The sequence below is a fragment of the Nuphar pumila genome, chromosome 13, assembly GCF_984573655.1.
Source record: "Nuphar pumila chromosome 13, dmNupPumi1.hap1.1, whole genome shotgun sequence".
In the NCBI taxonomy this organism is placed as follows: domain Eukaryota; kingdom Viridiplantae; phylum Streptophyta; class Magnoliopsida; order Nymphaeales; family Nymphaeaceae; genus Nuphar; species Nuphar pumila.
The window spans coordinates 75,373,074-75,399,948 of NC_143261.1; the positions used below are offsets into that span (position 1 = coordinate 75,373,074).

A 26,875-nucleotide genomic window follows, 5' to 3' on the forward strand; every position below is an offset into this window, starting at 1 on the left:
TCGTAGCTCTACCAAAACAATGTTCTCTCACTGGGTACCTGAGGCTGCAAGATATAAAAATATGGGTGTCAGAACTAAAATTCTGAGTATAAGTTTCTCTAATGAACAAATAAGCATAAAAAGTATAGATATGATGCATGCAATAATTTGAAGTAATACAACTAGAATAATTGCAGAATATCAAGTAGTAGGAATAATCCATCATGTAACATTATGCAATATATTTAATAAATCATGCAAGACAAGTAAATATGCAAGCAAAATGCATGATCTAATGCATAACAGGAAAATGCATTAATTCAATGTGTGAACAAGTTATTATCTTTAATCAAGTCATCTTTCATATGCATGTCCCTATTAGGATGCACATACATTTAAATTTTATTTTTTTATTATTATCATTGCCCGCAGATACTCAAGACGGGTAAAAAATTTCGAGGTCAAGTATGGTTCACAAGGCAATTTAGCACGCAAGTTGTATTTTATTACTGGGTTTCAAACTTAGTCATTGACTGATATCAGGAAACAACATCATCCATCGAAACATTATAAAACATCTAATGTCGAAACATCAGGAAAAACAACATCCACAAGTGTCACTTTTTGGTATACCAAAACAACAATTTTGTCTATACACCACTCCCAGACAAAGTGACAGAAACTCTCTAAAACCGTGGTCAGGAGCAAAAACCTCAATATTGGGTTAAGGGACAACAACATCGCACACAAAGTTTTTGTATTTATTCAGTTTTTCCAAAATCATAACTCCAAGAGTCTTGTGCTCCTGACAAGACATCTCAGAAAGTACTTTCTTTATGTTATTATCAATAATTGTTTCATTAATTTGCAATTCAGCATGCCAAATTAATATTATAAATTCACATTTCCAAATGCGAAGCTCATCACAAGACTCCAACCCATAGAAAAAAAAAATGCAAACCAGTGCAATAAAAAAAAAATATCAAATGTGATTTTTGTGATGCATAAACACAAGGAGCAACCCAAGCTCCAGGTTCATTAGGCCCACGAAGATCCATTGATCATTGATACATCATATAAAAAAATTGAAACAATCATGCTACCAATGCAATGATGTCAACATGCTTTTAAACTGCACTCATATATGTCGAATAACAATATGCATGCATTAAACATCCATATACATAAATTTACAATATTCATGTGTAGGTGCTTGTGTGTACATATGCTTTCCTTTATGAGAACTAAATTTTGAAAATGTACACATGCATATATCCTCAAACCATACATCGTCTCATGTACACATGTATTAGAAGCAAGCTACATATAACACAATGCTTAAGATTGCCACATCACATTTATGCACATTAAACTCATTCATGCATAGTATGTTTCAAAACCCTAAACAAGCCATAGCATGAACATGGTCTATACACATCTATTCTTGTAAACTAGGCTAACACCATAAAGGTAGAATACATTCATTTATATATATATATATATATATATATATATATATATATATATATATATATATATATATATTAACATGAATAGGCCAGCACTGGATTCAGAACACAATCACTCCACACAATGAGCATTTACATGGGGACAATATCTTGGTTTTGTCTTAATCACAGAGTTTTTTTTCAAACAAATAGAGTACAGTCCCAGCCGAGCCCACTCGGCTGGGATCAGGGTGGCCCTGCAAACAGACCCTGCACAAGCCGGGCCTGTACAGGTCTGGCAGGACCCTCTTCTAAGGCATGACCCGGGGCTATCAGGCCAGCCCAGGCCTAACAGTCCGTGCACAGGCCCTACCAGGGCCTGTACATGCGACTGTCAGGGTCTGGCAGTCAGCCGAGTGCTCGGCTGGCTGCCAGCCCCTAAGCTCTTCAACAAAAAGGGCATCAGTTTTTTTTTAATGCAATGATGTCTGATTACTGTCACTGATCTGCAGCCAAGATCGATGCCCAGAACTGAAAACAATGTAACTGGTGTATGAAAAACTAGTTGCATCTTTAGAGAGACTTTCACAAGAGTCCATAAATCTCACCCATTATAACAAATACATGTATGAGACCAGTCTAGGAGATTTCCAACACAAAAACGGTATATATTCTTTTTTTGAAAAACTACCAGGCATAGACCCAACCGAGCCCACTCGGCTGGGGTCGAGAGGATCCTGCACACAGACCCTGCACAGGTCAGGTCTATGCAGGGTCCTCTCCAATGCCACTTAGGGGACTATCAGGCCGGTTCCGGGCTTGACATTTAGAGTACATGATTCTGTTTAAATTCAATACATTAAAGATGAGGGTGGAGAAACAAAGAGAAGGGCATTGAGAGTGAAAGACAATGCTCATTCTGTTTCTCAACAAAAGCAATAAGAATCTAAGGAGAACATTGCTTACACTGGTACAACATTTTCTAATATACACGGTGCAGCTTAAATCTCATACCTCAGTGTTGTCAATAAGCAAAAAATGAGTGGAATTTACTTCAGCTAACTTAATGTGCTTCTGACCACTAAAGAAAACAATTATAAAAATACAACAATTTGGGTTACAATGAAAAGTGGAGCCTTATTCGCTAAACATAGCCTGATTCACCATGCATGATCATTGTTGGAATTTCTATATGACACGAGTAAAGGTCTACCACTTAAACTGTTATAAACCAGGGAATAAAAAGGAAGAATACATCAATGCTCAATAAGAAACCGCGCATAACTTAGGTGCAGTCAATCAAGAGAGCCACCGATTAATATATTAGGCAGTTATCTTCCCACATCTTTCCTGATGGGGCATATGCAGCAAATGGATGATAGACATGGGAGCATCCTGGTGCATTCACCAACCAAAATAGACTACAAACCACCAATAAAATTTCTGTTTTTACATATACAGAATTTTATTTCTTTGAAAGAATAGAGATATTCAAGAATACTACCATGGAGGAGGATCCATGCATCCCCCTTCATATATATTTATAAAAAACAGGGTTTTAAACATCTTTTCCATGGATTTTCACCAAATTATTGCATGAAAATCCAATCCATATCAATTTCTCACTTGATTCAAGGGAGAAAACCCATACCTTGAATAAAAAAAGTGAAGAAAAATAGGAATGAAGGTTGAAAAACGTGGGTGGAGAGCTGGAGCAGCTCTCCTCCTTCTCTCCCTCCTCTCTTTTTTCTTTCCTTCTCTCTTTCTTCCTTTCTCTTTCTTTTTCCTTTTTTTTTTTTGACTTTATATAGCCAAGAGAGAAAGTGATGCCCCCCTTCTCCAGCCCTCTTTAGAAAGGCTGGAGAGGGAGGGTTTCCTCAAAAGAGGACTCTCCCTCTCACCTTCCTTTTCCAAAAATTTCCAAACTCTTCATTTTTTTTTGACTTTTTCAAAGTTTTCAATTTGTTTTTAAATTCCCTTCTTAAAACTTTCCAAGGCTCTTTAGGTATGTACAAGGACTCTATTTAGAAGTCCTTCTTAACCCTAAAATACAAATTTTAGAATTAATAAAATTTAATTAATTAACTAATTATTAAATATTAATTAATTAATAATTATCTAAAAGATTTGAAAAATAGCCAAATTAATTTAGGAGACTTCTTAACTTTATTTAACTCCAATTTAAAGCTTTTAGATGAATTTAAAGCTAAAAAATTGTTGGGCATGGGTTTGAATCTGGATCCAAATCCATCTCCAAAAAATCCAAATGGGTTTTGGACTGGACAAAATCTAGATTAATGTGGGTCTTGGATAGTGTCCAGATCCATATTAATTCGAATCAAAACCATTGGATCCAGTCTGATCCAAATCTGGATCCAGTTCGACAAACTGCTCCTTTAAAAAAAATGTGATTTTCAGGTCAATCGGAATTCGAATTCAGAAAAGTAAAGTACCGTTGCCCTAAGAATTCTGAGACACATCCAACGACATATAGCTTTAGGATAAATTCTGAATTTTGCCCAAAAATATCTCAAATTTTGCTTGAATTTCGCATGAATTTAAAAGTCAAAAATTAAACTTTTCCTCACATTTTAAGTGGCTCGTTTAGACCTAGATGATGAGACCTGGACCAAGCCCAGACTCAAAAGCATCGATCTAATATCGAGGTTCAAACGATTTTCTTCCAGACTTAACCAAATTTTTAAAAAATCTAAAAATGACTAAGTACGAAAATACACTATATTACAGTCCCCCCTAAGGCATAAGCATGATATTCCCAGGGTAATACCTACCCTGAGACTTTGAAAACTCTACCCTCAATTCCCGTATTATACATCAATCTCTTACATGCAATCATGTCATGTTACATAATAATTAAGAAAATATGTATGATCAGGTTTAAGCATCATACTTGCACTTTATAGATTGAAATCACATTGAAAGATGCCTAAACTAGCTAGCATGTGTTTTAATCAACTAAGGAGGAATTTATAAATGTTCACTTACCTTGAATTTTAATTCTACTTCCTAAAATATATTATTAGCCTTACGCAAGTTTTGAACTGAAATCAATGAATACCTTGTATTATTATTTACAGTCTCATCTTAAAATAACCAAAATACCCTTAGACTAAAATATTCAAACTCTAACTTCATTCTTTAAGAGTTTGTCCTCACATCCCCTACTAAAGGATTTTACTCAAGTAGTAGAATCCATAGATTCAATAATCACCTGAATCCTATTTCGGGGTACCAAGTTATGGCGTGTTTATCATTTAGGCATACTAAGGGTAAAATAATCTTTTTGCTCTTTCGACCAATGATAACGACCTCTATGTCACTTTAAGATTCACATCCAAATTCTGATTTGGATCCTGGATCCGATATGCCTGATCCAAACCTATTTGTGATGATTTGGCATAAGCATAGCGTCCGTGCTGGGCATTCTTGGATTTTGGACTAACTCCACTTATTTTTAGATTCATTTGGGTATCAACGATCTAATTTGTATTTTGCATTCAACTTGGATCTGGTGCGTATTGAAAAAATTGAGGTCTTTACTATCTCAATTTTTTTATTGCACTCACCCACTCATGCGCACCCACATTTATATATTCACATACATTATACATATATATATCAAAATCTAATTTCGATTTGACCCACATCGAGGCCCGACTTGGTCTAGACCGAGTCAATCTACCTTTAATACCATTTAGGCTCGATCTGTCTGTACCGAGTTATCAAGAAAATAGACCCCAACTCGGTCTGTCTAGACCGAGTCGGTCTGCTATGGCCAAATAGACCTGAACCGGTCCTAACAGACCGAGTCAGTCTGTCACGGTATACAGACCCGACTCAGTCTGTTAAGACTAAGTCGGTTTGTCAGAGCACTCAGACCTTGGCTCGATTTGCGCTAACCTGGCTCAGTTCGGGTCATGCCCAAACCGAGCAGTATGGCTGACTTGGTCTATAGAAAATGCAGACAGAGTCTGCCCTGTATTATTTTTGCGACAGTTCCGGCAACACCATTGTTGCCGAACTGTTGTAGTTTCTGCAGATGGGGTGGTGCCACTGGCGATCGTTGATCGCCTACGGCTGCCGTCCTCTTTTTTTTTTTCGGTGCCTACGGTGATGAGGGCAGCGGCCGGACCTCCTGCCTCCTTGCGGTAGGCGGTCCTCCCCTCCCCATTTTCGTCACCAGCGGGTGACAATAACAGAGGGAAAACCCCTTTGTTGCTCCCTTTCTTCTACTGCAGGGCAGGGACAAGATTCTCCCTGTCCTTGTTTTGCTGCAACTCGTCGACAATCGTGAGGTTGCCGACGACTTCTATATTAAAACAATGAGAGGGAGCTTACCTGTCGGCGACTGGCGATGGGTCCTCTCCCACTTCTCCCTTCTCGCTCCCTCTCTGCTCCTCTAGTGTTTGAGTAGGGAAAGGGGAGGAGGCCCACCCATGGCTTTTATAGCTATGGGGGATCGGTTCCCGACCCCCCCCCCCCCCCCCCTTGTCTCGTATTAATTGGGGGAACCCCCTCTTCCTCTCCCACGATCTGATTCGTGGGAGAGGAAGGGGCGGTGGTTCCCCTTCCTCCCGTACCCCCCCAAGACGGGGGGTGCGTTACACTTTTCTTGTTTGTTTTCAATGGTTTTTTGTTTATTGTAGTTCTCTTTTGGGTGTGATGAACATGAATTGTGATGAACTATATGTTAAATCTTAGTTAAGAGTGATAGACATACATTTGTGATGAACCATGTGAAATTTTAGGCTCTCACTGTGGTTGATTTCTCCTTTGTTTTTGTTTTTTCAGCGTCTGTTTTCAAGTTACCTGCATTTTGAAGGAGGAAAATGGTTGTTTGTTGTTAGAAAAATGCATATTGTGTCTGTTTTGAAGTATTGATGTCCATGAGTAGCTTTTTAGTTGGGTGGTTGAGAGCAACATGTATAAGGCTCTGTTTGGATCCCTTGCATTGAGATGGGAGCACCATTTCCATGTGTTGCCAAAATATGGTGTTGAGGATAGAATTGCCAAAAGCATCCTGTTGTGAATGGTGTTAAAATGTGGTGCATTGCAGATTCCCCAGTGCTTTCATGCTGCCTGACTGTTTGGAAGCAGTGGTGTTGCCAAAACACTACATTGGAATGGAGTTGGCAGCCCCAATGCCACATTTCAACACCATTCACAAGTAGATGTTTTTGGTAACTCCTTCCTCAACACCACATTTTGGCAACACATGGAAATGGATGGATTAAAGATTTCCAAAAGAGCCTTAATGGTAGATGTGATAGTGAAGAGGACATTGGAGGAAATTACGTGTAATTCTCTAAATTACTCAAGCAGGTTTCCAACTGAAGCGGTTAATCTCAACAAGGTCTGTGTTCTGTTGTTATTTTGCTTTATGTGGAGAAAAAACCACTTCACATATTCACAGTTGCGTATTTTTTTACCAAACCAAAAAATAGTAGCAATTTATATTAACTGGCCAACTTGCAGTTCACAGGCTTACTATTGCCTACCTGTCCAGGAAATTATGTTGCTTCTACTGGTACTTAATTATAAAAAAGAAGAAAGAAACCAGAGATATTCCTGCATGTAATTTTCGTTTTAGATGTTAAACTTACAAAATAATTTTAGCCAATTCAAGACAGTAGTTGTGTAACTTATGCTGGTTGACACCATTTAATGCTAATCTAGGTATCTCTGCACTCCATACAAATTACAATGATTTAGCAACTGTACATGCAGAAAAAAACAGACAGAGCAAGTTGCCCCATCTCACCCAGAGTTTGCAAAAGCTTCTGTTGCTGTAATGATGATAATAGGGTAGATAATGAAAATATGTGGCGAAAATATGTGGCCAAGAGCCTAACTTCCAGCTTCTCCGTAAAACCACCTTGCTCCATTTATTTTAAAAGAGATCTCTGATGTATTATGTCATGTCTGGCATGTTACAAATGCTTTCCCAAACAAGATGCAGGATTAAGGCTGATTTTATGCACGTGTATGTGTATTGCATACAAATGCATGCAGATAGACAAACACCCACTAATTCTCATTATACTTCTCAATCTATGGTGACTTGTAACACACACACACATGCCATTGTCATTTTTCTTCTCATCTATTGTGACTACAATATGTAAGCTGCAAACATATTAGTTATTGATCACTGAGAAACTGTTTGATGCCAGTGTCTTGTCTTTGTTGCATTCTGTGCAAAGTGCTTATTTAAAAGCTATCCTGAGTTTTAGTGTAAAACAACTGCTTTTGAGCTGCAATGTGTTTCTTGTTTATGAATCATGTGTGTGTAACTCCAATGATTTGTATTCAACCCAGGCTTGTATATGGACTTGATTACAAAGGCAATGTCTGTGGCAACAAGCATGCAGACCCAAACCTTCGGGAGTTGGAAGTTAGATACTGGGTAAATCCAAACCAAGTTTATGAGAGTGGTCTCAGGGAGACACAGTTTAAGCTGTCAGATGCACGCAGCATCTGCCTCATGGAGTGCCCCACCCCATCAGAGGACACTCTCATTTGGATATGTGACTATGGATAGATAGGAATTATGATTACTTTGAGTTTCTTACACAGCCTACGAGGAGCAGTTCTCTTCAGCTTCAAGGTCCATGTTACCCTGTTATATTCCCCAGTATTAATGGCGAGTAGCAATACTTTTCTCTCAACAAAGTATGTCTGGAAGAGTTTTCTGTGTTCATGCTTAAACATTTATTAATCAACATGAAGTCTCTGACATTAGACAGATGTCATTTTTCTTGTGTGCCTGTAAGTATTTTATGCTCCACCTTCTAGATTAGATATTCCTGAAAATTGTTGATATTTATTGACGTATTAAGATGGTCTATAATCCAAGAAACCTTGGACTATTGGAAGCGGTGATGCTGTAGAACATAGTATCGTCTAAATTTTTTTATGTCAGTTGTTAATGTAAAGTTTATGGATATTAATGTTGGACCTTTTTCCAAACATTGACAACAGCTATGCTGTGCAATATAGTCAGAATTATCTGAATTTTCAGTTGTTTGTATGTATGGATATTTGGTGTGGGACCTTTCTCCACTATTTATTTGTGTCAGTTGTCCATCACTGCATCTATATTGCACATCTGTGCAAGCTGTAATTCTATGCACCTCGTTATGTCATCAAAGTCCTGCAGTTCTCATGTGCATATCTTTGTCCTTGGTTAATTGATATGTGATTTACATGTTGAAATAGGTAACCATGACGGTTAGTACCTTGTTTATTTTATAAAATTATGTATCAGAATATTCATATTTGTTGGATATTAACCGTAGTCACAAATGTTGCCAATATTTTGAACATTGATGTTTTTAAAGCTTTTATTTAATGATAAAATACTGGTGTAGATTGAAAATTACAAAACAAAAACCACTCTATTTTGTTGATGAATTCCAGTTTTTTAAAAAATTGTTTCATGTTTTATTTTCTTTACTTTTTAAAATTTTCCTAGTATTTCCCCAAGGAGGCCAGTAATTGTACCTATTAATTTTTCCCCAAAAAAATCCTTGTCAATATTTTCATGAGATGATACCTATGACTGATACCAGAAAATTCATTCATGGAAGTTTTTTAGTAGGTTGACAGAGAAATCTAATGTGTATGGGCATTCATATTAAAGGAGTGTGAGTATTGTCTGGCACAAAATATTTTAACATTGTTATTTCCCATACATGAAAAAGAAAAAGACAAACTTTAAGATTACTGGAGCTAGTATGGAGAATCGATTTGAAGTTATCTTTGATTCTTGCTTAATTTTGAAAAATTATTTTCTCAGTAGGCAGGAGTAACAACTTTTTTTGGTGATCTTTAGTTTTCTGGAGCTGCCAGCTCATAGCACGCACTTCAAATGAGTCTTTGAGGCAGTGGAAGCAGATGGGTGGAGTAAATATCAATGAGAATACTGTAATGGAGAAATCTGTTCACAATGTCATCAATTCTCCATCAGCCGTCCTGAAGGTTCACTATCTAACCATAATTATGCTGTTGGAGATTATTATTATTTTTTCTTGTGCATTTATGTTATTATCACTTGTTTTCCAACAAGAATTAGTTGAAATCTATGTAACCGGGACACTCCAAAATGGTTGGCGTACCCATGTCGACACGGGGGCGGGTACCAGACGCAGTGCGGGTACGCCGTGGGTCGGGTCCCGCACTTTTCCGGGTCAGGTCCAACCTTGATCCAAACTTTTTTTTTTATGTCGGTGAAAGGTAGGAAAGAAGAAGAAAAAAAAGAAGAAAGAGGAAGAGGAGAAAGGAAGAGAGAGAAGGAAGAAGAAGAAGGAGAGAGAGAGAGAGAGAGGTACCTTGCTGGAAGGGGTTGTGCACCTCGTGGTGTTGCTGCCCAGTGAGTGAAGGAGGAGGAGAGCAGGGAGGAAGAGACTCAGAAGGGGTGGGGTTACAAAAACCTGCCCTAACCCTGTCACTTGGCGCCTAAAGCACACTATGCTCCGCTGCCACAAATGAGAGTTTTCGGTGGAACCTCTCTCTCTCTCCAACTTTTAAAACACTGTTACCTGAGTCTGATCCAGCTCAGATTCAGTCCTGACTTTGATCCAAATCTAGTTTCGATCCAGGTCTAAGTCAAGTCTGATCTGACCCAGGTCTGAATCAGGCCTGAATCTGATCCAGGTCTGAATCAGGCTTGAGTATAAATGACCTGGATCAAAGCAACCCTGATTCAGACCTGGATCTGTTTTGGTCCAGGTCTGAGTCAGACATGGGTCAAACTTAAAACTGACTTATATATATATATATATATATATATATATACACCCGTACCCTCATTTTTTAAAATTTCCGTGTCGTACCCATACCCATACCATACCCGTACCCGTACCGTACCCGTACCCGTACCCGTACCCGTACCCGTACCCGTACCCGTACCCGTACCCGTACCCGTACCCGTACCCGTACCCGTACCTGTACCCACACCCAGGTGACATAGGTTGAAATGCTAGTTTTTTGGCTGTCTTTGGAGTAATGGAAAAAGTCTCTACCTGAAAACAAATCAGGAAGATGCTATTATTCTTTCAAGTACAAATCCTCTTGCTTTTACCAAATAAGACATTCAGTGATTGCCAATCATGTCTTATCTGTGAGTTGGTTTGTGATCTAGTTGATATGTCCAAAATTTTCTGTGTCTGCTACTTTTTCCCGTAATAAAAATTGCATCAAGAAGTTTGTCCCTTCTGCTGTGGCAAGTGTCTGAAGATGTAACATGATCTTCACATGTTAAATTGCACCTTCTAAAGTGCTTTCACAATTCATGCTTCAAATATCGATTGTGACACTTCAGAATTTAGTTTTGACCTGGAATTATCACATTCATCATCCCTTGCCTTATAGCAGCTTACCAGTCTATTAAGTATGGACTCTAACTGTTTTTTTTTTTTGCTTCTTTATCTCCTAATATCTTTGGAATTCTTCAGTTTTCGTATTGAACGATGGTTGACACCTATAAACTCATTGTCTGCAGCGATATGTGGCTGATATTGGAAAGACATGGCCTGTATTAATTGTCTGTGGAGGGATGCTACCTCTGTTTTTGTCAGTTATTTGGCTGCTAATGATTCACCATTTTGTTGCTGCTATGACGTGGGTAACTGTGATACTGTTTAACATTCTCATAATATCTGTCACAATGTTCTACTTAAAAGGTTAGAAATCTTTTTATTTCTCTTGGTTATGTTATTGGATAGATATATTGTTGTTTGATTGCCACTACATACTTTCTTTATCCTTGATTTTATCTTATTCATAATAAACTTATAGAAAATGGTTGGGAAACTTGCTTTCAGTGTCAACCTATTATGTTCATTTCATAAACTTTATAAATCAGTAAATCAAAAGGGGAGAAAAGCAATAAATTGTCTGCCAAAACATAAACACGACTGGTCATCTGATGAAAATGTTTCCTTTTTCTTTTTGGGGTTTCAAATCTCAATAAATTTTTTTTAATGGATGCTCTGATGGGAACCCTCTGTTTGTGTGTTGTGTGCACATGCGCGTGTACACGTGTATGTGTGGATCTGTGCCCGTGCATCTGCTGCACAGGCTTATTTGGTTTGTGGTGCTGGTCCACTTAAATGTTCAAACCTGGTAAGCATGCAAGCGATTACAGGTTAGTGGAAAGTGGAAGATGACCTCAGTAGGGTGCTATTCCTTTTCTATTATTTTGTGTATTATGTTTAGGTGCTTTGCAACACCCTTAAATCTACTTTAGGCATAAAGGTAACTTCAAATAAGGTCCTTATTGTACTTAGATATGGTGGAAAAGAATCTTGTCAAATGCAAAGTAACGACTATTTCATGATGGTAGTCACTCCAAAAGAGATCACATCCAATCTGGTATTTAGCAAAACATCTAGTTGGAAGGTACCCTTTCTGTACCTTTCGAGCTACTAAAAGGCAGCCAATGAAACCTTATGATATTAAATGTAGTGTATCACCTTTGAGGAAATTAAGCATGCAGTTTACTATGAAGTGCTCAACCTCATGGGCATGCCTTTGCGTGGTTGTTCTAAGGTGCTCAGTTGTGAAGGAACAAAGCAATTCAAGCAAAATCATGCAACATGCCACTCCTTGGCTGGATTTTCAAACTGATTTTTCTCTGATTAAGTGACTGTCTTATATTGTTGAAAAAGGTGGAAACAGAAGGGAGCACCAAATTTGTGTATAATATTAAAGGATTGCTGCAAGAGAGCACCTTTTTTAATATATTTATCAAGAGGAAACTGTGGATCAGGTGATGGGGCCTGGGGGAGATTTAATTGGAAAGACTTGATTGTACATTCTACAATGAATTAGGATCTCAGTTTTGATAGGCTAGTAGGGATTTCAACTCATGTACCTCAAAACACTGATATCCTTCTGGGAACAATTGGTTATGAAACCTAAACAATAAACAAATTTGTTGCCAGACTTTATGTGTACATTATTAGACATAGGTTTTCTGCTATAAATGAAGCATCCTGCATCCTGTGCAATTAACAAAGATCAACCTTTTTTTGGGGGGTTGCGGTGGGGGTATGTATGTGTCTGTGTTGCGTGTGTGCATGTGCAGTGAATAAGATGTACTAGTTCACCTGAGAGATTTTTAGGCTACATGGGCATGTGACTTTAGTATAATTAAAGATATGTATGTAGGAGTAGTAACCAATGTCCGCACTTGTGGAGGGGTGACAACCAATTTTCCGATAACGGTTGGGTTACATCAAGGATCTGCTTTAAGCCCTTTCCTATTTGCGATAGTGATGGATGAGCTTACGAGATCTATTCAAGAAAATGTACCGTGGTGTATGTTGTTTGCTGATGATATTGTTTTGATTGATGAGTCTAGAGCTGGGGTTAATGCTAAGTTAGAATTATGGAGACAGACATTGGAAGCTAGAGGTTTTAAGTTGAGTAAGAGTAAGACTGAATATATGGAATGTCGGTTTAGTAAGCAACGAAGTAGGGATGGGAGTGTAGTGAAGCTTGGTGAGCAAGATATACCGGTGAATGATTATTTCAAATATTTGGGATCCATCATTCAAAAGTATGGAGAAATTGATGGAGATGTAAATCATAGGATAAAGGTTGGGTGGATGAAATGGAAAAGTGCTACTGGAGTGCTGTGCGATCGTAGAATGCCATTGCGGTTGAAGGGAAAGTTTTATAGGACGACTATTAGACCCGCTTTACTATATGGTACGGAATGTTGGGCTGCCAAGAGACATCATATTCAAAAAATGAGTGTAGCTGAGATGCGGATGCTTAGATGGATGTGTGGAAATACAATAAAAGATAAGATTCGGAACGAAGAGATACGTAAGAAGGTAGGTGTTGCACCCATTGAAAATAAGATGCGAGAGAATCGTTTACGGTGGTTTGGACATATTCGGCGAAGGCCTAATGATGCTCCAGTTAGAAGGTTGGAGAAATGGGAAAATATATTAGTTAAAAGAGGTCGGGGTAGGCCTAGGAAGACTTGGATGGAGATGATAGGAAAGGATATGAATGCTTTGAACCTCACCGAGGACATGGCGTTGGATAGAAATGATTGGAGGAAAATGATTCATGTGGAAGACCCAAAATGAATTTCTTTTTTGGTTCATATCGCTGACCCCAATTGTTTTGGGATGAAGGCGTAGTTGTTGTTGTTTGTTGTTATGGGCATGTGACTTTGTTTCTCGATGATTGTTTGGCTTGATCTATCCAAACTCTTGTTCTTCTCATGGGCTGGAGTGAAATGAGGCTGTAAGATGTAAAGTCCATGATCCCATAAAGCGGATATGCTTTATATTTTCCTGTTGGGAGGAAATAGCCTAGAAAAGGTCTGACAAACTCTCTGAGACTAAAAACAAAAGTAAGATTTAAAGGACAAAGTAAAGATAAAGGTGATAAAAAGAGGGAAATGTTACCTTTGGTGGAATCATCGCTCAGTGTCCTCCGTTGTGCTGTAACAATTTATAGAATAGAAGAAGGAAGTGGGTATCTGATGGAATTGAAAAAGGCAGATCTGAAACTATGTAACAGTACCATAATGGGATTATCTTCTGAGTGATTCTTTGTGTATCATCACTAGTTTTTGTCACCCTTGTAAATGATGCAGCTTAAAAAGCATGTCAGCTGCATGGGGCCCATGGTCATCATTATTGATGTTTCCATGAGATACAAACATGTAGTAATTTTCGTTATACAAGCAGTTGATGTTTAGTTTCATGCATCATTGTATCAACTTTGTGGTGATTAACATTGTTTGGAGTGCTGGGGGCCATTATTGGTGCAATTTTAACTCATTTTATTGTCATTTAAGACCACAAATTTCTAAAGAAATTGATCAGTTTTTATACTCTATATTTACCTTGGCATGAACATGTAGAACTTTCTATCTATCTACCATTTCAGTGATGTCTTGCAGTCTTCTTTTCATTTTATTAGCTCTAAAGTGTATTCCTACTGTTACATCTCTGTTAGATCACTGGCTCATTTAGCAAGGAGGCTTCTTAAAAGCCATCATGCTTCCATCCATAAATATTGACCCTAGTTGTTGGGAGACTTCAAGTTGAGTCATTCATAGAGCATTTCACTTTAATAATAAGTGCATTTAGCTGCAGTTAGGTGTTATATCTTCAGTTGCTCTCGGAAAAATAGGAGAAAAGGGAAAGAGTCTTATCTTTAATTTTTAGAAGCATTTGATCGGTAGCTCATCTAGTTCCTAACATAAAATTTGCATTTCTGAATCTCAACAATGATATTTCATTATTTCAAATGTGTACTGCAAAAGTGTTATTTTTAACTAAAATTTTCAACTGTAGCTGGATGGATCGGGAATGATTCTATCTCAGCTGTGGTAGGTGAATCTGATCCATATATCAGTATTAGCGGAAGAGTAAGTTGTTGCTGGCACATGTACTGGATCTAGGAATTTGTTCCCCATTTCATTGCAACAACTTTTTGCTTTAATATTATCATTCAGGAGGTCAATCATCTTCGAGTTATTGCTATTCTTATGACAGCCGTTATGGTCATTGCAATTCTTTCAACAATAGCTATTGTCCACCGCATCCTCATTGCAACCTCTGTTTTAAAGGCAAGTATCACTGGCTGTGTTCTTACTTTGTTGTTTGGTCAGATGATTACTTCATATAGGATAACCAATACATTTGGTTGTGTATTTCATTTATAACTAATTAAATAAAAGGGAGGATTTAATATTTAAGATTCATTTTTGCTACTAGTAAACACCTCGAAGGATGGCACAGAACGAAACATTTGGTTGCTGCATCTGTCCAGGATCTCTTAAGTTCTCGATCTTCTTAGACTTTTGAATATTATAACCCAGTAGGTTCATGATTTTTGTTGCATACAAACACACCTGTTTGTCCAAGACAAATTGGAATTAGGGTTAGTTTGACTATAACATGCACCTTAGCTATGGAAACTTGCTTCTGAATGATTTGATGGAATGGATCTACAAGAAAATTTCCAACCCAAGTGGATCCTTGTTCATATTGGTAAGTAATGATTAAGATAAAATTACGACCATTTCGTACATTACATGCATGATGATTACATATACATATGAAACATAAGATCCTCTTTCTAACATATTTCTATCTGCCAAAAAAGAAATACAACAAAATCCCTAAGATCTATACATGGTATCCTTGAGCTACTCAATTGATGAGAGCTAGTGCATTGCTAGTCGCTTGAGCCACACTTACTCATTGTACAATTGTAATAAACGAAAAAAAAAAAATAGTTTGGATTCGGGTCGGATCCGGACCCGGACCCGAACCCGAACCCGAATGGAGGCACCGCCTCCCGTGTTTTTAACACAGGGAGGCAGGGGTTTCAAAGATAACCCCCGCCCCCCTTCTTCCTCTCTCGCTGTCTCTCTCCCTCACTGCCTCTCGGTCTCTCTCGCTCCTCTGCGTTGCCGACCCGCCGCCACCTGCGACAGGCTCCGATGCCGACGCTGCCGCCGTCGACGACCACCAGGTACGCCCTCTTTTCCTCGCAGTCTCTTCTCTCTCTCCCTCACCTCTCTTTGTGGCCACGGGAGGGGTCAAATCCCCTCCCTGTGCCCCCTTTTAGCATGGGAGGGGCACGACACCCCTCCCTGCTCTCCGTTACGGCAGAGGACGGGTTCGACCCCCTCCTCTCTGCTGCTCTTCGTTACGGCAGAGGAGGGGTTTGACCCCCTCCTCTCTGCTGCTCTCCGTTACGGCAGGGGAGGGGCCGAGCCCCTCCTCCCTGCCTCCTGTCACGACAGAGGAGGGGCTCGGCCCCCTCCTCTCTGTGCCCTCTGTCAAGGCAGGGGAGGGGCCGAGCCCTCCTCCTTGCCTTTTGTTACGGCAGAGGAGGGGCTCGCCCCCCTCCTCTCTGTGTCCTCTGTCAAGGCAGGGGAGGGGCCGAGTCCTCTCTGCCTCCTATTACGGCAGAGGAGGGGCTCGCCCCGCCTCCTCTCTGTTCCTTTTGTTCGGCAGGGGAGGGGCTGAGCTCCCCTCCCTGCTCCCTATTAGGCATGGGAGGGGCTGAGCCCCCTCCCTGCCCTTTTGTTCGGCAGGGGAGGGGCTGAGCCCCCTCCCTGCTACTTGTTACGGCAGGGGAGGGGGCCGAGCCCCTCCCTGCTCCCTCTTCTCGGGCGTCAGGCAGGGGCTTTGCCCCCTGCTTGTTTGCGTGTTCGACCGGCAGGGGCCAAGCCCCTGCCTCTTTGTGTATTCGGCGGGCAGGGGCAAAGCCTCCTGCCTCCTCCTTTGTGCTAACGGGTGGGGGGGGGGGGGGCTTGACCCCCTGTCTCTTTGCTCTTCTGGCAAGCAGGGCGACGCTTCGGCCTCCCTCGTTGCCTTCGTAAGGCAGGGGTGCAACCCTGCCTACCCTTGCTTTCGGAGGGCAGGGGAGCAACCCCCCTGCCTCCCTGTTGTTTGCTGACAGCATGTCAGCAGGGGCTCGTGGCCCTGCCCCAGCTTCTTGCGCTTATAGCAGGTGCGCATTTGCACGATGCCCCTGCCTCTGCTTCCTTTACGTCAGGACGACGACATTGCCCATGACCTTATATTTTTGGTATTAGCTTGCTAAGATCGTTACTTTTGCAACTCGTACGACGGGTCCCGCTCGCGCTTCGCGACCCGAGCCGCCAATCGCGTACATCCGCGGACGACAGCAAGCTTTCAACTCTCAAAGGTAGGGGAAGATTGCACAGAAGACTTGGACAATTGAATTGAGTTCAATTAACTAAAAAGGACAATTAAATAAATATATATGCATATATATATCATATATATTTATACGAGTACGCATTTAACTCAAGGACGCGGTTTCGCGATCCTTGTCCTTTACTTTGTCGTTGCGCATCGCGCACAGGTTTTGTGTTGCACTCCTGTTTACAGTTCCTTTACTTTGCCGTTGCGCATCGTGCAAAGGTTCTGCGTTGCACTTCTGCTTACCGCATTTACCTTGTCGTTGCGCCTAGGCTCTTGCTTTTGCATATGTGTTGGTATTGCCTTGCTTTTGCAGATGACGTGCAGGTTCTTGCTCTTTGCGTATGCCTTAAAGGCATCCTCGTGGAGGATGCAAGAGACATCTATCACTCACTCTTGCGACAAGAGTTCAGTTGGGAGCTGGCGATGCACCTCCGTTTAAGGAGAGGGATACCTCGCGAGGATCCTGGCTCTTCGTGTGTGCAGTCCTGCAGAGTCGACTTGAGGTTTCAGGGAGCTGCGCAAAAGCATCAAAGACTGCTCCAAATCGAAGCATTTGGAAGGATGTGACTGACTGGTTCTGCTCGCCTTTTTGGCATATCTCGGGCGATCCCGAATTGGGGGTTCGAGCGAACTTCTTAGCGGGTGTTCTGTTGAGAAACCCGTATCCCGTCTATCGAGGCCGGTATCGAGTCATGCGAGACATGTAGATACCCCGATAGCGGATGTGATTCGAGATAATCACATGCATCATGTTGGCACAAGGTACTGTTGTTTCAAAAGATAGAGTAAAGTTGATGAACTTTACATCTTTGTGAAACACTCCTGTTGAGGCTTCTATTGATGAGCTATACCCCCCTTCATCCTAGAGTACTTGTAGTCGTGCACGACACGTCTAGTACTGCGATGATCGGATGAGACGGTCGTGCGACCTCGGATAGTGCTAAATGTACAATGCTGTAATCACATAAATGGCCTCACATTTCGCCTTCACAGGCAAGATGCTCGAGTGGTTTAAATACCACAGCATAGAATGGGTCGTTAGTTAAGCAACCCCTAACGTACCTATTCGCTTCTTTGTGTCTGTCAAGGGAGAGGACAAAGCGGTACAAACTCCAATGGACAGGTTGTTAACAACCACCCTACGGTCTACGATCCGGCCTCCCCAGTCATTGGAGTTAGGGGAAAGGGGCTACATTTGTTAGCTCAACACTTCTGCAGAAGTTGGATGTGTCCGTGGCACAACCTCCTTTGGGGAATCCTCTCTCGGCTAAAGCCGTCCCTTTGGAGCGAACTCAACTAGCTATTCGGGTTATTGAAAATACATAGAATAACAGACGCCCGAACTAGTTTCAGTTGGGTCTACGTTTTGCCTGCGCGTACCCGCAGGTTCGTAATTATCGAAACATAAGGTCTGTTCACACTGGTCGTTGAGTCGTGAGCTTCGCTTGCACTACTGCTTCTCTTGCACTACTGATTCGCTTGGACCACTGCTTCGCCTGCACTACTAATTCGCTTGCTTGCTCGATAGTTCAATATGCTACTCGTTGAGCTGTGCACGCCTGTCAAGGCGTTACTCTAGTTGGTTAAACTGCTTACGCAGTTCTTTGCGGAGTAATAAGGAGTTTCTCATACTAGTTAAATGCTTATAATAATAGCATTATACCAGTTGCTACATATTAGCATGTGACTTGCTTTATCCCTTGGTCGAACTGTTTGGTGCTTATTGTAGCGTAGCACTTGTTGGCTTGCATCTCTTATGATTGATGTGATTGCATACAGCTCGTAATCTACGAACTGGTGGCAACTAGGATTGATGTGGCCGCTTGTCTTATAAGCTGCTTACATATTATGATATAATTGTTGCTGTATGATTGCTTATGAATGACTTGTGATGTAATGGTTTATGCCTTACGATTAATATAATTACTTGTTGATGGACTGAGCCATTTTATGGTAATTATATGTTTTACGAGCATTGTTATGAGTGTTTGTCTTATTCAGTTGTTTTGTTTGGCTGACGGGTAGAGTTAGTTACCCTTCGCCCATAGAATCAACTGAATTGCCCTATCTGCGCGTTCTCATGTGTCGTTTACACATGCTTTGAGGGCCTATTTGAGGATTGCAATATTCCTTGTGGCAATCATACGATGCGTAGGATTATATACACAATGCGTAGGATTATATGCTTCTATGTGAAGTGATACGATGCATATTGCTGATATGCATGCTTGGGCTCATATTGTGGCTACTGACCCCGAGGCGGTCAATGGTTCAGAGCAGTCGATTTATGATGCATGTATCACTGAGTAGGGCGTCTGTCGAGGACCTGATCTCCAAAGGATTATCTGCGAGGGTGTGTATGACCAAGACCAAGTACCCGGCTAGAGTGGTAGATTCTCTGTGAGGATGTACACTGTCCACGAACGGGTAGCCGCAAAGACGGTGAACTCCTGTGAGGAAGTGTATGGTCCAAGACCAGGTATACCATCTAGGGCGAAATTCCTTGTGAGGTTATACATTTCCCAGACCAGGTGATCCGGCGTTGATCTTGTTGTTTGTATTAGTGGCTATCGACCCCGAGAGCGGTCATTTGTGTTGATGCGTGTATCCCAATGATTTTCATTGGATATGGCATTTGTTGGGGACCGGCTTCCCAAAGGTTTAGCTGTGGGGGTATGTATGATCAAGATCAGGTGACCCGGCTAGAGTGGTAAAATCTTTGTGAGGATGTACACTGTCCACGAACGGGTAGCCGCAAAGACGGTGAACTCCTGTGAGGAAGTGTATGGTTTAAGACCAAGTATACCCTCTAGGGCGGTAATTCCTTGTCAGGTTGTATATCTCCCGGACCGAATGATCCGACGTGGATCTTGTGTTTTTGCTTACCATAAAAAGTTATGGTGAGCTGTGACGATCTTCTGAGATTGTTTGTGATAGCCAACTATGAATTCATAGTTTCGGCTTTCTGTTTTAGCATGATTACATGCTTGACTCAGGTGTGAGAATCAGATCGTTAGCGATTTGCGTTAGCGATCATGTTTTGGACCTTCTACGGAAGGGTGAGCTTTTCTGAGAAGGTATGACGCCTTAGTGCGTCATAACCGGTGACGGTTAGCCGCGTAAGACTTTGAGAGATGATAATAGGTTAAGGTTGTTCAGGACAACGCGTTTGTTAGAAGTAGTGAGCGACAAACGATGTCCTGATGGTGATTAGATGCTGTGACCTCGTTCTAGGAACGAGAACAAGCTAGTTGCGTGGTGGTTCACAGCCTACGATCAATTGAATCGTATGCTGCGTTTGTCAGTTGCACTGCTTATTTGCTTTGAACTGCTTACTTGCGTTTAATTGCTTACTGTTTACACTACTTACGCATTTGCACTGCTTACTCGCTCGCACGCCTTATTCGCTTGTACTGCTTACGTGTTTGCACTATTCACCTGCTTGCATTGCTTACCTGTTTAACTGCATATCTGCTTTAAACTGCGTAGCCTACTGAATTAAATGTACTTAATTCAGTTCCCTGTTAGTCTCTCTTGTGCACCTACTAGTTTTTCGCGAAACTAACCCATTCTATGGGTACAGGTGATGATTAGGTACACTACGGGCGATGGCGCGATTGCAAGATGGCTTCAAGACTTCTTCTTCCTGCTCTTAGCTCGCGTCCTGGATGCTTGGGTTTGTATCGGATTTCCCTTAGGATATCCGAATCTTGTGAGTTTTGGTTCTTTTAGCTAACGTGCCCAAACTTGTCAGCTTGCCTTGTGATTTATCAAAGAAAAATCTTCCGCTGATTTCATAAACAAACTCTGAAGGAAAGAGATATTTCTAGTCTCTTGCCTGTTTTTCTGAAAAGGTTCGCAAGGTTGAAATTTGGGGCGTTACAACAATGGTTTAATATTCACTTAAGATTTAATATTCACCTTGTAAAATGATTTGCACATTTCCTTTAGCTTTGTGTGCTTTTGCATTTTCAATAGATTGTCGCTAGATTTAATTTTTGAAAACACTTCAAGTGAATGTGTTTCATCAGATGAATATTTTGTCTTTTGTATGAATAACTGAAGAAACTGTGGAACTTCGTTGGAAAGGGGGCCTTTGAAAGTGAAGCCTTTTCTCACGACTCTCTGAGTTGTGATAGTTAACAAATTGAGTGATTATTATTTTGGTGGTACTGATGGCCTTGCAGATTGCCTGATGCCTGTAGTATCCTGTGAGCTTTGTGCAGGTTGCTGCCAAGGTTATTGGAGAAGTTCAAGTTCTCATTATCTTCCCACTTCTACCATACACTATCCTAGTCGTCTTCTTTATGTCCTGGTTCTCTGCTGCCCTTCATCTGTTTAGCTCCGGGCAAATCCTTCAAAATGAATGCAACAACAATTGCGGTGCTTATGACCTGAAGTCAAACAGGGTAAAATGTGATGGTTGCTGTGGCTACATTGTTCATTATTGCAGCAGCTATACTTTTTCACCTCTTTGGATGCTACTGGGCAACCCAGTTCTGCATTGCTTTTTCATCAACAGTAATTGCAGGGTCGGTTGCTTCATATTATTGGGCATGCGGTGAAACATTGGTAAGCAGATTGCAGTTGTTATGCTTTGACATATTACGGTAATTTGCCAAGATGTTAGAGGGTCCTTCAACAAAGTTGTATGCTTTTCATAAAAAGGTCTTATAAAAGTGAATCTGACTGTACTCATCGTTTTATCATGGTTCATTTATTTTAATACATGAATTTGAAGTTTTGAAATAATAAATTTCGATATCTAAATCATAGTCGCCGATAACACTGCTATTTTGAAAATATTGCGATATTATAGGGTTTTCAAGGTCAGCCAATATTTTCCCGAGATTTTCAAAATATCGCCAGAACTTAAAATATTGTCATATTTTTCCTGAGATATTCCCAAGATTTAAAAAAACATATTTTTTATATATTTTTTATATATTTTTTAAGTATCTTTTTTGTTTCTTTTATATTTTAAAACCTTTTCTAATTGTTTCTTTATATTTTTGCAAGTAAAATACTATAAAACCTATTATTTTTTAATCTTTTTTATTATTCATAGCTTCTAAGATTTTCCTGAGAAAAATCACTTTTTGCAAATATCTCCGAGAAAAATCCTCGCCGAGAAATTACCTTGAACGATAGAAGTGACTATGATCTAAATATATTCAGAATAAAATTAAGAGTGAATAGTCCAGAATGCACCAAAATATAATTATGGAAAGGACAGGTGGGTGGACCATTTAGTGGGAGGACCATTCCTCTCTCTCTCTCTCTCTCTCTCTCTCTATATATATATATATATATATATATATATATATATAGGGAAACTGAAATATGTAAACCAGCAAAATATGTAAACTAGTATGAATCAAAATTTTCATAGGTTTTTTTGCAAATCTGATCCTGCAGATGCATTCGGCGTGGTCCATTTGCTTGGAATCGACTATTGGATCATCATAATCGGATCAAGAAATGTGATTTTGCATGCTTAAATATTTACAAAAAATCTGAGCCATTGATTTTCAAGCCTTAAAAGACCCTTCTTATACATCTTAATCGGATGATCTAAGAGTCTGTTTCTATAAAACCAAGTATCTCGATCACATCCACATGGTGAAATTTAAAAATAAAATAAAAAAACCTATGAAAATCAAGGTGCATGCCCGTTTACATATTTTGCTGCTTTACATATTTCAGTTACCCTATATATTTATATATATATATATATATATAATGAGAGAGAGAGTAGAGCATAGGTGCTTGCTATACGTGCTTGATAGGTTTTTCTTCTCTTCCAGTGTTTTTTTGCAGTTTTGACCTCATAAATGTGTTGGGCATGGTCGATTTATGAGGAATCCACACCTGGATCATGTGTTTTCAATGAAAAAATGATATTTAGAGCCTCAAAATTTTACAAAGATTTTGGACCGTTGATTTTTCGAACCTTATAAAAACCCACCCATGTGTTGGAATTGAACACTTCAAGAGCTGATCCCTATAAAATCAAGTACATAGATCACATCTGTGCGGTCAGAATTTAAAAAAAATGTGAAAAACCCATCAAGCACGTATCGCAAGCACCTAATGTTCAAGCACCTATGCTCTCTCTCTCTCTCTCTCTCTCTCTCTCTCTCTCTCTATATATATATATATATATATATATATATATATATATATATATATATGAAAACCAAGCATCTAGATGGCATCCGAACGGTGAAATTAAAAAAAAATAAAAAAACCTATGAAAATCAAGGTACATACCCGTTTACATATTTTGCTGGTTTACATATTCCAGTTACCCTATATTATATATATATATATATATATATATATATATATATATATATATATATATATATATATATATATATATATATATATAACGTAGACGAGTTCAAATGATAAGGGCATGCTGTTTTTTTGCCCTGGGGAGGGAGTAATCACTGATTTTCTGTTTCATAAATTATATTATAAAATCCTTGATTTTCACATATTTATTCAGAATGTAACTTATAGATTTTTGTTGGAACAGGAAATTCCATTTCTCCCAGTAGTTTCTTCAGTGAAGCGCCTTGTACGATACGGCCTTGGTTCTGTTGCTCTGGGTTCACTTACAGTATCCATTGTTGAATCAGTGCGTTACATCTTGGAATCAATACTTCGTAGGTTGAAGCTGACTAATGTTGCAGGAGTGAGCTGGTTTGGTAAAATGATGTCATGTTCTTCTCAGTGCTGTCTTGGTTGTATCCAATGGTCCATCAAATCTTTTAATCGCAATGCTTACATAATGGTATGAATAATATCAATTGTGTAGGTTACTTTCTGCGTGTATCCTGGCAACTAGAACAAATTACATAGAGTTTACCTTCCCTTCTTTATTGTATCTGATTACTTTTATCTCACTTACTGATTATCAATGAAACAAAGGAAAAGAAGAACTATGCTATCAAGTAGCCAATTTCTATTCTTATCGCTGCACATGAAATATCATATCATTGTGCACTTGTTTAATGTCTGTGTTCTTTATCATTCTACAGATTGCCATAACTGGTAAAAGTTTCTGCAAAGCTTCTGTGATTGCAACAGGACTGATTATGAACAACATACTTCGAATAGGGAAAGTTAATGTCATAGGAGATGTTATTCTCTTTCTTGGGAAGTTGTGCATCAGCCTCACTTCTCTGCTTTTTGCATTTCTCATGTTGGAGACACACAAATACAGATCTGCACATAACAAGATCTCCTCACCTCTTTTTCCTGTACTTGTAAGTCACTATTTCCATTTATTTTAAGGTTGATAGAAATTCCAGTTTAACAGTTTGAAGAAATGAATGGTACATTTCTCTGCGCCGTGTAGGATAGGTTTACACTTTTCATATGTTAATCAACTTGCATAAGGTCTAAACAGGCTTACTTATTTATATAGGTCTGTTGGGGACTTGGATATGTTGTAGCAACACTTTTCTTTGGGGTAGTAGAGATGGCCATCAACACCATCATCCTCTCCTTCTGCCAGGATGCTGAAGAACATCAAGGGACAGCTCAGTTTGCTCCTCCACTACTGATTGAGACTTTCAACAACCAGGGGGAAATGCAGACTCACACATGAATAATTCACGTGGAGTGCAGTTTTCATTGCTGCAGAGTTGAGCATCATTTAGAAGTTAAATTACTTTTGAATTTTGAGTAAATTATCCTTGGTGTTGTATGTCCTGTTTTTCTTTTCCTTTCATTGCTTGCAGTGATGCTTTTGGCAATGTAGACACCAGGACAACACTGACCTGGAAGTTCTAGTTTCGCCAAGCTTGAATGTAAATTTTTTCTCTTTTCCAATGTTGGCCTAACCCCAAAAAACTGACCTTCATACCTTCCATTTTTTGCTTAGAGAGGATGTACATGTCCAGGATTGGCAAGAAAAGAAATGTGCATGGTCAAAACTCTTCCTGAATTGCTTGTCTTTTTTCCACTTCTCTTAGATGTTTGTTGATGAGGAAATGCCATAGTCCTATTGTGTGTAATACCCTGTAAACTAGCTTTTATCCCACTACTCTACTATCTCTGTTTTGTCTTATAGTGGACTCTATGGGGGTGGACACCTCTTTTTTATCTTGTAACCCTAATAGGTATTCAATGAAGTTGCTCTTCATCCACTTTCTTGGTTTGCTTCTCTAACTTTTCCTCTCTTAAATCTTATTCAACATGGTATCAGAGCTATTGAAGAAAATGGTTAGAGAAGATTGGTTAAGGTGAGAAGAGGCTTCATCCTTTTTCATGTTGAAGCTTGCATAGAGGGCTGCATATGTCAGCATCATCCACACGATTCTTCAGCTTTGGTACATTTGAGGTATTGGGTTGATAGATCTTGATTTCAGATGTCCATAGAATCAAGAATCATCGTCGTCAGCCTCAATTTGAATTTTTGGGTGATTTTACAATTTTTTTTTGTGTATCGGTTCTCTAGTGACTGTTTTGGATTTTTGAGCATATCGCCATATTTGAGGAATCTAATTTCTGAATTTGGCCTTCTTAGTGCCGTAGTCCTCTATTGATATTATTGAGTTTTGGTGGGATTTTTCAGTCTTGGGGGGCAACTATTATCCACGATAACTAGTATTCTCTATACTAGTTCATCAACCTTTGTGTTGTCCTTAGTTGTTAAAGGCGCTAGGCGGAGCCTAAGCAGTGCCCAAAATAAAAAAAAAACAAAAAAAAACACAAAATATGTAAATAAACTGCAAAAATTAATAACAAACATGTATACAACATAAAACCAATCAACAATAAGCAATAGACAAAACATAAGATGTCGTCGAACACTGTAAAGCAATTATATTAAATAATTTGCTTAAATTTATAATATATGTTTATGAAATGCTAAAATATATAATTATATATATTTACATAAAAAACATATATATATATATATATATGTGTGTGTGTGTGTGTGTGTGTGTGTGCGTGCGCGCAACTGCGCATTAGCATCTGTGTGTGTGGACTATGGATGAATGTGAAGCGTGATTTCTGAAAAAAAAAACTGTGAAACATATCATATATAAAGTACACACAATCACAAATATATAACTTAGAAACATCAACCATAAACATGTTATATTAACTTACAAATAAATTATATATAATTTACATCACATACATAGATATATTTATATATAAATGCAGTATATAATATATAATATGCTGAAATACAATATTATTAATATTGTATTTCAGCATAATATAATATATATGCTGAAATACAGTATTAATAATATTGTCTTTCAGCATATTATTGTATATGTTGAAATACAATATAATTAACAGGAAGAAAAGGAAAAAAAAGGAAGAGAAAAGAAAAACAGGAAGAAGGAAAAAATGAAAATGAAAGGAAAAGAAAAAAAAAAGTTTTTGTGAATCGAGAAGGAAAGAAAGAGTGAGGGAAAGAAAGAGAGAATGAAAACTAAGAATGAGAGAGAGAGAAGAGTGAGAACGAGAGAGTGAGAAACTGAGAGAGAAGTTGGTTCTATTACCCTTGAGTCTAATCCTTGTGATAAACTTAATGTTTCTAAAGTGTTTCATGTCCCTTCTCTTGCCATAAATTTGCTCTTTGTTGGTAAAATTACCCGATATAACTGTGATGTAATGTTTACACCTGATGGTTGTTATGTGCAAGATCGGTTGTCAGGGAGGAAGATTGGACTACGC

General features: G+C 39.3%; 1 pseudogene; it reads left to right on the forward strand.

Annotated features, from left to right (window-relative positions):
• Positions 1 to 24,877, forward strand: part of LOC149818744 (choline transporter protein 1-like) — a 30,953-nt pseudogene extending 6,076 nt beyond the window's left edge.
• Positions 24,878 to 26,875: the final 1,998 nt, after the last annotated feature.